This window comes from Ranitomeya imitator, chromosome 2 (genome assembly GCF_032444005.1).
Source record: "Ranitomeya imitator isolate aRanImi1 chromosome 2, aRanImi1.pri, whole genome shotgun sequence".
Taxonomy (NCBI): Eukaryota; Metazoa; Chordata; class Amphibia; order Anura; family Dendrobatidae; genus Ranitomeya; species Ranitomeya imitator.
In genome coordinates, this window is record NC_091283.1 from 563,176,411 (window position 1) to 563,193,055 (window position 16,645).

Genomic DNA, 16,645 nt, shown 5'->3' on the forward strand with positions numbered 1-16,645 from the left:
CCGTTTGACTTTTCAATGCAAAATTGACAGGAATTGAGATGGGACGCCATGTTGCGTTTGGAGAGCCACTGATGTGCCTAAACATTAAAACCCCCCACAAGTGGCACCATTTTGGAAAGTAGATCTCCTAAGGAACTTATTTAGAGGTTTGGTGAGCACTTTGACCCACCAAGTGCTTCACAGAAGTTTATAATGCAGAGCCGTAAAAATAAAGCAAAAATCTTTTCCCACAAAAATAATTTTTTAGCCCCCAGTGTTGTATTTTCCCGAGGGTAACAGGAGAAATTGGACCCCAAAAGTTGTTGTCCAATTTGTCCTGAGTACGCTGATACCCCAAATTTGGGGGGGGAAGCACCGTTTGGGCACATGGAGGGCTTGGAAGTGAAGGAGCGCCATTTGGAATGCAGACTTAGATGGAATGGTCTGCAGGCGTCACATTGCGTTTGCAGAGCCCCTAATGTACCTAAACAGTAGAAACCCCCCCACAAGTGACACCATTTTGGAAAGTAGACCCCCTAAGGAACTCATCTAGATGTGTTGTGAGAGCTTTGAACCCCCAAGTGTTTCACTACAGTTTATAACGCAGAGCCGTGAAAATAAAAAATATTTCTTTTTACCACAAAAATTATTTTTTAGCCCCAAGTTTTGTATTTTCCCAAGGGTAACAGGAGAAATTGGACACCAAAAGTTGTTGTCCAATTTGTCCTGAGTACGCTGATACCCCATATGTGGGGGGGGGGAACCACCGTTTGGGCACATGGGAGGGCTTGGAAGTGAAGGAGCGCCATTTGGAATGCAGACTTAGATTGAATAGTCTGCAGCCGTCACATTGCGTTTGCAGAGCCCCTAATGTACCTAAACAGTAGAAACCCCCCACAAGTGACACCATTTTGGAAACTAGACCCCCTAAGGAACTCATCTAGATGTGTTGTGAGAGTTTTGAACCCCCACGTGTTTCACTACAGTTTATAACGCAGAGCCATGCAAATAAAAAATATTTTTTTTCCACAAAAATTATTTTTTAGCCCCCAGTTTTGTATTTTTCCAAGGATAACAGGAGAAATTGGACCCTAAATCTTGTTGTCCAATTTGTCCTGAGTACGCTGATACCCGATATGTGGGGGGGAACCACCGTTTGAGCGCATGGGAGGGCTCGGAAGGGAAGGAGCGCCATTTGGAATGCAGACTTAGATGGAATGGTCTGCAGGCATCACATTTCGTTTGCAGAGCCCCTAATGTACCTAACAGTAGAAACCCTCAACAAGTGACCCCATATTGGAAACTAGACCCCCCAAGGAACTTATCTAGATGTGTTGTGAGAACTTTGAACCCCCAAGTGTTTCACTACAGTTTATGACGCAGAGCCGTGAAAATAAAAAATCTTTTTTTTCCCACAAAAATTATTTTTTAGCCCCCAGTATTGTATTTTCCCAAGGGTAACAGGAGAAATTGGACCCCAAAAGTTGTTGTCCAATTTGTCCTGAGTATGCTGATACACCATATGTTGGGATAAACCCCTGTTTGGGCACACGGGAGAGCTCGGAAGGGAAGGAGCACTGTTTTACTTTTTCAACACAGAATTGGCTGGAATTGAGATCGTATGCCATGTCGCGTTTGGAGAGCCCCTGATGTGCCTAAACAGTGGAAATCCCCCAATTCTAACTGAAACCCTAATCCAAACACACCCCTAACCCTAATCCCAACAGTAACCCTAACAACACCTCTAACCCAGACACACCCCTAACCCTAATCCCAACCCTATTCCAAACCGTAAATGTCATCCTATCCCTAACTTTAGCCCCAACCCTAACTGTAGACTTAACCCTAGCCCCAACCCTAACCCTAGCCCTAACCCTAGCCCCAACCCTAACCCTAGCCCTAACCCTAACCCTAGCCCTAACCCTAACCCTAGCCCTAACCCTAACCCTAATGGGAAAATGGAAATAAATACATTTTTTAAATGTTTTTATTTTTCCCTAACTAAGGGGGTGATGAAGGGGGTTTGATTTACTATTATAGCGGGTTTTTTAGCTGATTTTTATGATTGACAGCCGTCACACACTGAAAGATGCTTTTTATTGCAAAAAATATTTTTTGCGTTACCACATTTTGAGAGCTATAATTTTTCCATATTTGGGTCCACAGAGCCATGTGAGGTCTTGTTTTTTGTGGGACGAGTTGACGTTTTTATTGGTAACATTTTCGGGCATGTGACATTTTTTGATCGCTTTTCATTCTGATTTTTTTGAGGCAGAATGATCAAAAACCAGCTATTCATGAATTTCTTTTTGGGGAGGCGTTTATATCGTTCCGCGTTTGGTAAAATTGATAAAGCAGTTTTATTCTTCTGGTCAGTACGATTACAGCGATATCTCATTTATATCATTTTTTATGTTTTGGCGCTTTTATACGATAAAAACTATTTTATAGAAAAAATAATTATTTTGGCATCGCTTTATTCTCAGGACTATAACTTTTTTTATTTTTTTGCTGATGATGCTGTATCATGGCTCGTTTTTTGCGGGACAAGATGATGTTTTCAGCGGTACCATGGTTATTTATATCTGTCTTTTTGATCGCGTGTTATTCCACTTTTTGTTTGGCGGTATGATAATAAAGCGTTGTTTTTTGCCTCTTTTTTTTTTTCTTATGGTGTTTACTGAAGGGGTTAACTAGTGGGACAGTTTTATAGGTCGGGTCATTACGGACGCGGCGATACTAAATATGTGTACTTTTATTGTTTGTTTGTTTTTATTTAGATAAAGAAATGTATTTATGGGAATAATATTTTTTTTTCTTTATTTAGGAATTATTATTTTTTTTTTTTTACACATGTGGACATTTTTTTTTTACTTTTTTACTTTGTCCCAGGGGGGGACATCACAGATCGCTGATCTGACAGTTTGCTTAGCACTCTGTCAGATCAGCGATCTGACTTGCAGCAGTGCAAGCTTACCCAGCGCACTTGGTAAGCCACCTCCCTTTCTGCAGGACCCGGATGCTGTGGCCATTTTGGATCCGGGTCTTGCTGCAGGGAGGAAGGTAAGAGACCCTTGCAGCAACGCGATCACATCGCGTTGCTGCGGGGGTCTCAGGGAAGCCCGCAGGGAGCCCCCTCCGTGCGCGATGCTTCCCTATACCGCCGGCACACCGCGATCGCGATCATGTTTGATCGCGGTGTGCCTGGGGTTAATGTGCCGGGAGCGGTCCGTGACCGCTCCTGGCACATAGTGCCGGATGTCAGCTGCGATAGGCAGCTGAAACCCGGCCGCAATCGGCCGCGCTGCCCCCGGGAGCGCGGCCGATCGCGTATGTCGTACTATACCGTTACTGGGAATTAAGTCCCAGGTCACCTTGACGGGATAGTACGTCATATGGGATTAAGGGGTTAAGGCAAAGAAGTTACCGTATTTACCGGCGTATAATACGACTGGGCGTATAAGACGACCCCCCAACTTTTCCAGTTAAAATATAAAATCTTCCTAAAAGTCAGAGGTCTTCTTATATGCCATGTGTCGTCTTATGCGGCCGGTGACTAATGTGCCTTTTGGGGGGGAGTGGTCCCGATGACGAAGACGAAGAGGGGGCGTCTCACAGGAAAGCGTGAGTGGAGTATCCCTGTTGTGAACAGGTAATTCAGAACCACAATGGACATTGAAGTTCAGAGCACACAAAGTGACCTGACAATTACCAAAAAACAAGGACAAGCTCTGAGACGTGGGAACTCTGCTGACCGCAATCCCTAATCCTAACACACCACACTAGAGGTAGCCGTGGATTGCGCCTAACGCTCCCTATGCAACTCGGCACAGCCTGAGAAACTAACTAGCCCTGAAGATAGAAAAACAAGCCTACCTTGCCTCAGAGAAATTCGCCAAAGGAAAAGGCAGCCCCCCACATATAATGACTGTGAGTAAGATGAAAATACAAACACAGAGATGAAATAGATTTAGCAAAGTGAGGCCCGACTTACTGAATAGACCGAGGATAGGAAAGATAGCTTTGCGGTCAACACAAAAACCTACAAACAACCACGCAGACGGGCAAAAAGACCCTCCGCACCGACTAACGGTACGGAGGTGCTCCCTCTGCGTCTCAGAGCTTCCAGCAAGCAAGAAAACCCAATAAAGCAAGCTGGACAGAAAAAATAGCAAGCAAAAACAACACAAGCAAAACTTAGCTTATGCAGGATAGACAGGCCACAGGAACGATCCAGGAGGAAGCAAGACCAATACTAGAACATTGACTGGAGGCCAGGATCAAAGCCCCAGGTGGAGTTAAATAGAGCAGCACCTAACGACTTAACCTCATCACCTGAGGAAGGAAACTCAGAAGCCGCAGTACCACTCTCATCCACCAAAGGAAGCTCATAGACAGAACCAGCCGAAGTACCACTCTCGACCTCAGGAGGGAGCTTGGCCACAGAATTCACAACATATCCCCCTATTACCTCATTGTAGCAGCGTGGGGTCCCTGTGCTGGCGGCTGCTCCTCTTTGTGCCGCGTGGGTGCTGTGGGGCGGCGGCTCCTCTTCGTGCAGAGTCGGGGCTCCTCCAGCATTTCCCACTTACTCAAAGCCCGGAGGCACCGGCAGCTCCATTGCTGCGATGCGGTGGCCTCCGGGAAAATGGCCGCTGGGGGCGGCGCATGCTCAGCAAAGTAAATTTTATTATTTCCAAATTTAAGTCAGGATTAAAACATAACTCTGATTGGCTCTGGCTAGAATTTCTTTCTAGTAGGCCTTACAGTTAGGGCCAGAAATATTTGGACAGTGACACAATTTTCGCGAGTTGGGCTCTGCATGCCACCACATTGGATTTGAAATGAAACCTCTACAACAGAATTCAAGTGCAGATTGTAACGTTTAATTTGAAGGGTTGAACAAAAATATCTGATAGAAAATGTAGGAATTGTACACATTTCTTTACAAACACTCCACATTTTAGGAGGTCAAAAGTAATTGGACAAATAAACATAACCCAAACAAAATATTTTTATTTTCAATATTTTGTTGCAAATCCTTTGGAGGCAATCACTGCCTTAAGTCTGGAACCCATGGACATCACCAAACGCTGGGTTTCCTCCTTCTTAATGCTTTGCCAGGCCTTTACAGCCGCAGCCTTCAGGTCTTGCTTGTTTGTGGGTCTTTCCGTCTTAAGTCTGGATTTGAGCAAGTGAAATGCATGCTCAATTGGGTTTAGATCTGGAGATTGACTTGGCCATTGCAGAATGTTCCACTTTTTGGCACTCATGAACTCCTGGGTAGCTTTGGCTGTATGCTTGGGGTCATTGTCCATCTGTACCATGAAGCGCCGTCCAATCAACTTTGCAGCATTTGGCTGAATCTGGGCTGAAAGTATATCCCGGTACACTTCAGAATTCATCTGGCTACTCTTGTCTGCTCTTATGTCATCAATAAACACAAGTGACCCAGTGCCATTGAAAGCCATGCATGCCCATGCCATCACGTTGCCTCCACCATGTTTTACAGAGGATGTGGTGTGCCTTGGATCATGTGCCGTTCCCTTTCTTCTCCAAACTTTTTTCTTCCCATCATTCTGGTACAGGTTGATCTTTGTCTCATCTGTCCATAGAATACTTTTCCAGAACTGAGCTGGCTTCTTGAGGTGTTTTTCTGCAAATTTAACTCTGGCCTGTCTATTTTTGTTATTGATGAATGGTTTGCATCTAGATGTGAACCCTTTGTATTTACTGTCATGGAGTCTTCTCTTTACTGTTGACTTAGAGACAGATACACCTACTTCACTGAGAGTGTTCTGGACTTCAGTTAATGTTGTGAACGGGTTCTTCTTCACCAAATTAAGTATGCGGCGATCATCCACCACTGTTGTCATCCGTGGACGCCCAGGCCTTTTTGAGTTCACAAGCTCACCAGTCAATTCCTTTTTTCTCAGAATGTACCCAACTGTTGATTTTGCTACTCCGAGCATGTCTGCTATCTCTCTGATGGATTTTTTCTTTTTTTTCAGCCTCAGGATGTTCTGCTTCACCTCAATTGAGAGTTCCTTTGACCGCATGTTGTCTGCTCACAGCAACAGCTTCCAAATGCAAAACCACACACCTGGAATCCACCCCTGACCTTTTAACTACTTCATTGATTACAGGTTAACGAGGGAGACGCCTTCAGAGTTAATTGCAGCCCTTAGAGTCCATTGTCCAATTACTTTTGGTCCCTTGAAAAAGAGGACGCTATGCATTACAGAGCTATGATTCCTAAACCCTTTCTCTGATTTGGATGTGGAAACTATCATATTGCAGCTGGGAGTGTGCACTTTCAGCCCATATTATATATATAATTGTATTTCTGAACATGTTTTTGTAAACAGCTAAAATAACAAAACTTGTGTCACTGTCCAAATATTTCTGGCCCTAACTGTAGATCCTCTCCCCCCAAACTCGTTTCCAAAATGTACGCTAATCTTATTGGTCCACCCACCCAGTTCAAACCACTCTACTTATCTTCATGTGAATTGGAATTAAAGCTGTTTTTGTCTCCCCAAGAATCGAACCATATTCTGAGTAACTCACGGCTTCTCAAGATATATCTCGCTACAAGAAAATTCCTTTAAAATTCTCTCACGCTGGTATAGAACCCCCAAAAAATTACTCCACATGGGTTTAACTTCCTCTGCACTCTGCTGGAGGTGTTCAAAATCGGTGGGCTCCCTGGCACATATTTTTTGGCTGTGTCCTATCTCCAAATACTGGTTAGATATCAATAAATACCTCCGTCGCTTAAGCTTGATTACACAGGACCTAACACCTCAACAAGTTTTACTCTCGCTCCCTACACAAGCGTTTAAACCCAAAAAAACATGACTTACTTCCTCTTTTGTTAGCAGCGGCAAAGTACCTGATTTCAACTCATTGGAGACAACCGTCCCCCTCCTACTTTGAATGAGTGGATAAGCAAAGTTCAAGATTGTTAAAGAATGGTAGAACTGTCAATCTGGGATTCTTGTACACACGAAAAATTTCTGCTCACTTGGCAGCCCTGGGTTAATAACAACCCCCCCTTCCCCTGATTGTGCCATTCACCCATTTATTGCCCACTAGGGTTGAGCGAAACGGGTCGGCCATTTTCAGAAGTCTCCGACTTTTGGCAAAGTCGGGTTTCATGAAACCCGACCCGACCCCTGTGTGGGGTCGGCCATGAAGTCGGCGATCTTCTGAAACTGGTATCTGAATTCCGATCCCGAGTTCCGATATGTTTGCAATATGGGAAATTGGTATCGGAATCCATATTTAAGTGTAAAATAAAGAATTAAAATAAAAAATATCGCTATACTTACCCTCTGACGCGCTCTGGTACTAACCGGCAGCCTTTCTTCCTTCGAATCAGCGCTTGCAGGACCTTGCGGTGACGTCGCGGCTTGTGATTGGTCGCGCGACCGCCCATGTGACCGCTCGCGCGACCAATCACAAGCCGCGACGTCACCGCAAGGTCCTGCAAGCGCTGATTCTTAGGAAGGAAGGCTGCCGGAAAGAAGCAGGGTGCGTCCGAGGGTGAGTATATACCTAATAGGAATATACTCACCCTCGGACGCGCCCTGCTTCTTTCCGGCAGCCTTCCTTCCTAAGAATCAGCGCTTGCAGGACCTTGCGGTGACGTCGCGGCTTGTGATTGGTCGCGCGAGCGGTCACATGGACGGTCGCGCGACCAATCACAAGCCGCGACGTCACCGCAAGGTCCTGCAAGTGCTGATTCGAAGGAAGGAAGGCTCCCGGTTACTACCAGGGCGCGTCCGAGGGTGAGTATAGCGATATTTTTTATTTTAATTCTTTATTTTACACTTAAATATGGATCGCAGGGCCTGAAGGAGAGTTTCCTCTCCTTCAGACCCTGGGAACCATTGGAAACCCAATGCACTGCATTAGGTTTCGAGTTTCGGCCGACCCCGACTTTTTTATAGGATCGGCCGATTTCACTCGACCCGACTATTGAAAAAGTCGGGTTTCGTGAAACCCGACCCGATCCTATAAAAGTAAAAGTCGCTCAACCCTATTGCCCACCCTTTTCCCGAGCCTACCTTTATCACCAGATGTCACTAGAGCCAAGGTGCAGAGCCCAACCTCAACTAAATACAATTATTGTAATCCAGCTATAGTTTCACTGTTTGCTTGCAGATTTCTTTCTTCTTTTTTTTTCTCGCCTGCCTCCTTCTTGCCTCAAATTACCCCTCATGTTTTACTGACTCATTTTTACAGGTCTCCAAGAGATACGGTTTTGGTCTTGTGGAGACACCACTATAACCACTCATTTTTATTACCTGGAAAATTGTTCTTCCCCTTTGATTATATACTTATTTGGTCTATACCCGGCCGTTCACATGTCACACTCCTCATCTTCTGGATCAATTGTGTACTATAATTTCTCAATGTTTATTTTGTGATTGGCCGCTGTAGGACACATTCCTTGATCCTGTTATGTCGTGTTATGGAAAAAAAAATGTTCTTAAATAAAGAGTTAAAAAAAAAAGCAAAATAGTGGCATGCCGAGCCCAAATCACAAAGATTCTGTCACTGTCCAAATATTTCTATATACCGTATATACAGACATGGACACAATTGTTGGTACCCTTCTGGTGAATTAAGAAAAACTCACAATGGCCTCAGTGAAATAATTTGAAACTGACAAAAGTAATATTCAATTTAAATTTACTGAATATCAACTAATGAAACTCAGAGAGTCAACAGAAAAAAAAATAATAATGAAAATGGCCTGGACAAAAACAAAGGTGCATTCTGTCTTTAGTGTAACAAGTGTTTGTAAACGTGTAATCAGTCAGTTTGCCTATTTAAAGGGTAAAAAGCAGTCATTGTGCTGTTTGGCATCATGGTGTGTACCACATTGAACATGGACCAAAGAAAGTTAAGTTGTCTCAGGAGGTTAGAAAGAAAATTATAGATAAACATGTTAAAGGGTAGCTGTCACCCCAAAAATCGAAGAAGAGCTGCGGCCACCAACATCAGGGGCTTATCTACAGCATTCTGCTGTAATGCTGTAGATAAGCCCCCGATGTATCCTGAAAGATGAGAAAAAGAGGTTATATTATACTCACCCAGGGGCGGTCCCGCTGCGGTCCGGGTCCAATGGGCGTCGCGGTCTGGTCCGGGGCCTCCATCTTCTTACGATGACATCTTCTTCTTGTCTTCACACCGCAGCTCCGGTGCAGGCGTACTTTGTCTGCCCTGTTGAGGGCAGAGCAAAGTACTGCAGTGCGCAGGCGCCGGGAAAGATCAGAGAGGGCCAGCGCCTGCACACCGCAACGCCCATTGGACCCGGACCACAGTGGGACCGCCCCTAGGTGAGTATAATATAACCTCTTTTTCTCATCTTTCAGGATACATTGGGGGCTTATCTACAGCATTACAGAATGCTGTAGATAAGCCCCTGATGCCAGTGGCCGCAGCTCATCTTCGATTTTTGGGGTGACAGGCTCCTTTTAAAGGTAAAGGCTATAAGAACATCTCCAAACAGCCTGATGTTCCTGTTACTACAGTTGCACATATTATTCAGAAGTTTAAGGTCTATGGGACTGTAGCCAACCTCCCTGGACATGGCCGCAGGAGTAAAATTTATGACAAATTGAAGACAAAAGAGCCCAGAAAAACTTCCAAAGAGATTAGAGGTAAACTATAAGGTTATGGTATATCAGTGTCAGATCGCACCATCCATTATTATTATTATTATTATAGCACCATTTATTCCACAGCGCTTTACATGTGAGAAGGAGTATACATAATAAAAACAAGTACAATTATCTTAAACAATCCAAGTCACGACTGGTACAGGAGGAGAGAGGAACCTTCCCGCGAAGGCTCACAGTCTACAAGGCATGGGTGAGGATACAGTAGGTGAGGGTAGAGCTGATCCTGCAGGGGTTTGGTGGATAGGTGGTTACTACAGGTTGTAGGCTTGTCAGAAGAGGTAGGTCTTCAGGTTCTTTTTGAAGGTTTCCACGGTAGGCGAGAGTCTGATATGATGTGGTAGAGAGTTCCAGAGTAGGGGTGATGCATGAGAGAAATCTTGTATGCAATTGTGGGAAGAGGAGATAAGAGGGGAGTAGAGAAGGAGATCTTATGAGGATCGGAGGTTGCATGCAGGTAACCTTGACCAACTGCTTTGCCCAGCTATCGCCCCATATCAATGCTCCCGTTTGCTTCCAAACTCCTCGAGCAGCATGTCCATGCTCAACGTTGCTCCCACCTCTCATCTAACTCTCTTCTAGACAATATCCAATCTGGCTTCTGCCCCCACCACTCCATCGAAACTGCGCTGACCAAAATTGCTAATGACTTACAGCCAAAGCTAACAGACAGTTCTCCATCCTCCACCTTCTCGACCTATCCTCTGCTTTCGACACAGTCGACCACTGCCTACTGCTACAGATTCTTTCTTCCCTTGGCATCAAAGGCCTTGCCCTGCCTGGATTGCTTCATACTTTTCCAACTGCACATTTAGTGTTTGCCACTCCCACACTACCTCCTCATCCCGCCCTCTCTCTGTTGGAGTCCCTCAAGGCTCTGTCCTAGGGCCCCTACTTTTTTCCATCTATACCCTTGGCCTAGGACAACTCATAAAGTCCCATGGCTACCAATACCACCTGTATGCGGAAGACACTCAGATCTACCTCTCTGGCTCAGATGTCACCTCTCTGCTGTCCAGAATCCCGGAGTGTCTATCAGCCACATCCTTCTTATTCAACTCTCGCTTCCTAAAACTCAATGTAGACAAAACCGAACTCATCATCTTTCCCCCATCTCGTGTATCCCCCCTACCTGATCTATCTATTATGGTAAACAGCATCACGCTCTCTTCTGCACCTGAAATCTGCTGCCTCGGGGTAACACTCGACTCTGCCCTGTCCTTCAAGCCACACGTCCAAACTCTTGCCACCTCCTGTCACCTCCAACTCAAAAATATTGCCAGAATCCATCCCTTCCTCAGCCCACAATCTACTAAAACTCTTGTAGATGCCCTCATCATCTCCCGCCTCGATTACTGCAACACCCTCCTCAGTGGACTCCCCGCTAACTCTCTTGCATCGCTCCAATTCTGTCCTCAACTCTGCTGCCCAGGTAATCCGCCTCTCTCCTCACTACTCCCCTGCTTGTTCCCTCAGCAAATCCCTCCACTGGCTCCCAATTCCCCAACAAATCCAGTTCAAACTACTAACACTGATCTATAAAGCCATCCACAACCTGTCCCCTCCATATATCTCTGAACTAATCTCCCAATATCTTCCCTCACGTAATCTTCGATCCTCCCAAGACCTCCTACACTCCTCCACACTTATTTGTTCCTCACACAACCACCTGGAAGATTTCTCCCAGATATCCCCCATCCTCTGTAACTCCAGGCCTCAACACTTTCCATTATCCACCACCCTCGGATCCTTCAGATGGAACCTGAAAACCCATCTCTTCAGGAAAGCCTACAGCCTGCAATAACCATTCTGCCGCCTCACCACTACCTGAGCTGCCGCGTCACCAACCGCCAGAGCTGCCGTGTCACCAACCGCCGGAGCTGCAGCATCACCAACCACCAAAGCTGGCGCCTCACCATCACCTGCTGCTCCCCCGACCTTCTGTCTCCTCCCCATTATCCCGTAGAATGTAAGTCCGCAAGAACAGGGTCCTCTCCCCTCCCCTCTGCACCAGTCTGTCATTGTAAATTTGTTTACTGTAAACGTTATCTATAACCCTGTACGTAACCCCTTTTCTCATGTACAGCACCATGGAGTTAATGGCACTATATAAATAAATAATAATAATAATAATAATAATGAGGTCACAGATATACAGAAGACACAGGCTGTGGATGGCTTTGTACTGTATGTCATGGTTAGGGTTTTGTAAACATAAGGAGAATGACCTCGGGGAGATCAAAACATCCAACACCGCGGAGACACCATCACGTGTTTCTCAACGCAGTGATCCAGAACACTGCCCCCATCCCTTATGGGAGATATGCAAATGCATGTAGAAAATCAGCGGAGACACCATCACGTGTTTCTTAACGCAAGCAATAAATAGCCAGGTCTTTCACCAGGAAGGAACAACCACGGGAAGGGCAGCATCCAAAAAAGGAAAACCACCTATGCCAAATCATGGTATCCATCCACAGACAGCTGTTTCGGGGTATTTGCCCCTCATCAGTGTGGAGTAGGAAACTGGCTATTAGGAGCAATGTCTAGTAAAAGGACTATAAACATAAGGATGAATGACCTCGGGGAGATCAAAACATCCAACACCGCGGAGACACCATCACGTGTTTCTCAACGCAGTGATCCAGAACACTGCCCCCATCCCTTATGGGAAATATGCAAATGCATGTAGAAAAGCCACGGAGACACCACCACATGTTTCTCAACGTAAGCAATAAATAGCCAGGTCTTTCACCGGTTAGGGTTTTGAACTGGAGTCTTTGGGTAACGTGGAGCCAGTGCAAGGATTGACAGAGGGGAGAGGTCAGGTAATAGCGGGGGGACAGATGGATAAGTCGGGTAGCAGAGTTTAGAATAGATTGGAGGGGTGTGAGAGTGTTTGAGGGGAGGCCACAGAGCAGAAGGTTGCAGTAGTCAAGGTGGGAGATGATGAGGGCATGGACTAGGGTTTTTGCAGATTCTTGGTTGAGGAATGTATGGATCCGTTAAATATTTTTGAGTTGAAGTCAACAGGAAGTGGAAAGGGCTTGGATATGTGGTTTGAAAAGGAGATCAGTGTCATGGATTAACCCAAGGCAGCGAGCTTGTGCGACTGGGGAGAGTGGGCAGCCGTTTACTTTAATGGATAGGTCCATTGGGGGGGTTGCGTGAGATGGGGGAAAGATGATAAATTCTGTTTTGTCTATGTTAAGTTTTAGAAATCTAGAGGAGAAGAAGGATGAAATAGCGGACAGACATTGAGGGATTCTGGTTAGTAGGGTGGTGATATCTGGTCCAGAGATGTAGATCTGTGTGTCATCAGCATAGAGGTGATACTGAAAGCCGTGAAATTCTATGATCTGACCCAGGCCGAAGGTGTAAATGGAAAGAGCAGGGGCCCTAGGACTGAACCTTGTGGGACTCCAACAGATAGGGGGCGAGGTGAGGAGGTGATGTGTGAGTGGGAGACGCTGAATGTCCGGTCTGTTAGGTATGACAAGATCCAGAATAGGGCCAAGTCTGTGATGCCAAGGGATGAGAGGGTCTGTAATAATAGGGACTGGTCCACTGTGTCAAAGGCAGAGGACAGGTCCAGGAGGAGGAGAACACAGTAGTGTCGCTTGGCCTTGACGGTTAATAGGTGCTTGGTGACCTTAGTTAGGGCAGTTTCAGTGGAGTGGTGTGACCGGAAGCCAGATTGTAAGCAGTCGAAGAGGGAGCAGGAAGAGAGATGGGAGGACAGTTCAAGATGGAAGTGTTGATCCAGTAGTTTTGAGGCATAGGGGGGAGTGATATAGGGCGATAGCTGGATACAGAGTATGGGTCAAGAGGGCATTTTGAGGATAGGTGTGTTAGGTGTCGAGTTCCCGCCACTGCACAGGGGGAATCTCAAGCCACCTCCGCTGCGATCTCCCATTCTTCTACTGCCACAGTGGAGCCTGCTCAGCGGAGACGTCGGTCCCAGCTTCTGGCTCAGTCAGATACTGTGCGCTTGGTTACTGCTGATCTTCCAGGCTCAGCCATTGTAACCAGCACTGTTCAGTGGCGAGCAGACACTCCTGGGACTAATTCCTGCTTTTCCTGTACTGAGCATGCCTAAGAGACAACTTCTCATTGGAGGTCGGGGGTCACATGCTCAGGTCCTGAAGCAGTTCCTATTGGACCACTAGGAAGATCCTGGAAAGCTTTCTCTATAAAAGGTTTGCATAACCGCATGGCCATGCGCTAGTATCAACTTATGCTCTTGTGGGTATGAGCTTAGCTACCTTGTGGTCTGTGTCAGTATGTGCTCAGGGTCGGCTGTATAGCCACTAGAATTCCGGCACCGTCGGAGAGAAGTTTGTGTGTGTCAATTTAGGGCTGGCATATAGCCACTAGAATTCCGGCACCTCAGGAGAGGAGTTGTTTGTGTGCTGTTGCTGACTGTATGACCACTGTATGCTACATGCTCCGTTAGTGAGCTGTGATCCTCTGTGAGATTAACAGAGCATAGCGTCACCTTTAATCTGTGAAGCAACAGAGTTCGCCCCTATACAGACCGGGTGATGGAACCCGTGTTTATTCAGGCGTAGTACCGCCATATAGTGCCGCCATTTACTAGCAGCAGGTTTTACTCCTGCACGGTGGACCCCGGTCTGCGAACGCACCTATACTATCTCCATATTTACTCGGTACGTTCCGCCAGCCCTAACAAAGTGTGATTGAGGCATGTTTAAAGCTTAAGGGGAAACACCAGTAAGGGTTGGGATGAAGAGGTGGGTTAGGGTTGGGATGAAGACTATGGTGAGGTTTGGGATGAAGTGGGATGGGATCAGGTCAAGTGAACAGGTGGTGAGATGCGATTTTGAGAGTAGAGTGGAGAGTTGATCTTCTGTAATGGAAAAGTTTATTTTGGAGGAGGAGGGCTGGGCAGTTAGGAGGAAGGGCTCTGGGGGTTGTCGACCAAAACTGTCTCTGATGTTATCAAATTTCTGCTTGAAAAATGAGGCAAAGTCTTCGGCTGAGATGAGTGGGGAGGGAGGAGGTGCTGGGGATGAGGAGAGAATTGAAGGTGTTGAATAACTGTTTAGGGTTGTGAGACAGGGAGGATACGAGAGGTGAGAAGTAGGTTTGTTTAGCTGTGGCGAGTGTGGCCTTGAAAGTAGTGAGGGACTGTTTGAATGCGATGAAGTGCTCGTTGGAGTGGGATCTTTTCCATCTCTGCTCAGCAGCCCTGGAAGCTCGCCTAAGTTCTTTGGTCAGGCTGGTGTGCCAGGGCTGTCTGTTGATTTTGCGAGCTTTGGTATGTGTGAGAGGGGCAACCAATTCCAAAGCTGCAGCTATTGTGGTATATAGAGCGGCAGTGGCATCTGCACTTATGTCTGTGAGAGGGAGGAGAGATTCAGAGAGTGAATGTAGATCGAGGTGTTTAAGCTTTCTGCGAGGGTGTGCAAGTTTGTGGGGTGGGGATTGTAGACAAGGAGTGGAGAGGGAAGAGAATGTGAGTAGGTTGTGGTCAGAAAGAGGAAGAGGTGAGTTAGAGAGGTTAGATAGGGAGCAGAGGCAGGTGAAGATGAGGTCCAGTGTGTGGCCATCTTTGTGAGTGGCTGCAGAAGACCATCGAGTGAGGCAAAAGGAGGAAGTGAGAGCTAAAAGCTTAGTGGCATCTGAAAGGGAAATGTCAATGGGGATGTTGAAGTCACCCAAGATGATAGTGGGGATGTCAGCGGAGAGGAAATGAAGTAGCCAGGTGGTGAAGTGGTCAAAGAAGGTGGTGGCTGGCCCTGGGGGGTGGTAAATGACAGCCAGTTGGAGATTGGAGGGGGGAGTAGATATGCTCAGCATGCACATCAAAGGAAGGGAGGGTAACAGAGGGTGGCAGTGGGATTGGGGTGAAGGAGCAGTTATCTGACAGGAGAAAACCAACTCCTCCACCATGCTTGCTGCTGGGGCAGGGTGTGTGGGAAAGGTGGAATCCACCATATGAAAGTGCAGCAGGAGAGGCTGTGTCAGTAGAGGGTGAGCCGGGTTTCGGTTGGGATGGCGAGGAAGGAAAAGTTTGTTAGTATTAAAAAGATCATGTATGTAGGAAAGTTTGTTGCAAACAGAGCGAACGTTCCACAGAGCTCCTGTTAGGGGACTGGGGAAGCGGGGGCTGGGTGAATGGGTATAAGGTTAGAGAGGATATAGAAAGTTGTGGTAGAGCATGAATGGAAGGTAGAAATGACTGTGGGGATGTGGTGTGGAGGACCAGGATTTGGAGAGATATCACCAGCAGTGAGAAGGAGCAGAGAAAGTGTTAGCAGGTGGGAGCAGGAGAGGGCATGAGGTGGCTGTCTGTGTTTGGAGACAGAGGATTGCATGTTGTGGAACAGCTCTGAGGAGGTGGTGAGATAGATGGGGAGGTTTGAAGAAGAGATGAACAGTTCCTTACTAGGTATCGGGATTAGGGGAGTTACCAGAAAATGAAGGAATATAGGGGCGGGAGTGAAAACAAGCAGAAATATGGTTTACCTTGACTGCGTCCAGTTACATTCAGTTCCCTTCTGGTTCAATTCTGGATTAATTCCTATCTCACACTTGTATGATACACACTTATAGGATACACACGGGAGACTATAGTCTTGGCAAACTTGTGCTATGCTACTAAGTGCATTCAGGTGTGAAGCAGAGAGGAGTGATCTGTGCTCATCTTGGTCAGAGAATTAAGAGTGTACCAGATGCATATAGTCAAGCCAAAGTAAATAAAGTAATAAATAACACTGGGGTAAAGCAGGGGGTAGTTGAAAGACATACCATAGCAAAGGTAAGAGTCTGTGTGGAAAGTTTGGTGATGTACTATGTGAATACTAGGGGCAGAGGTAAGAGTCCGTGGAATGTTGGGTGACGTACCAGTAGGGAGAATAGACATGCTGGTTAGAGTGCGATGGTGGCAAATGGCAGGGCACAGTCTGTATACATCCTTCTGGATTAATTAATATCTCACACTTGTATGA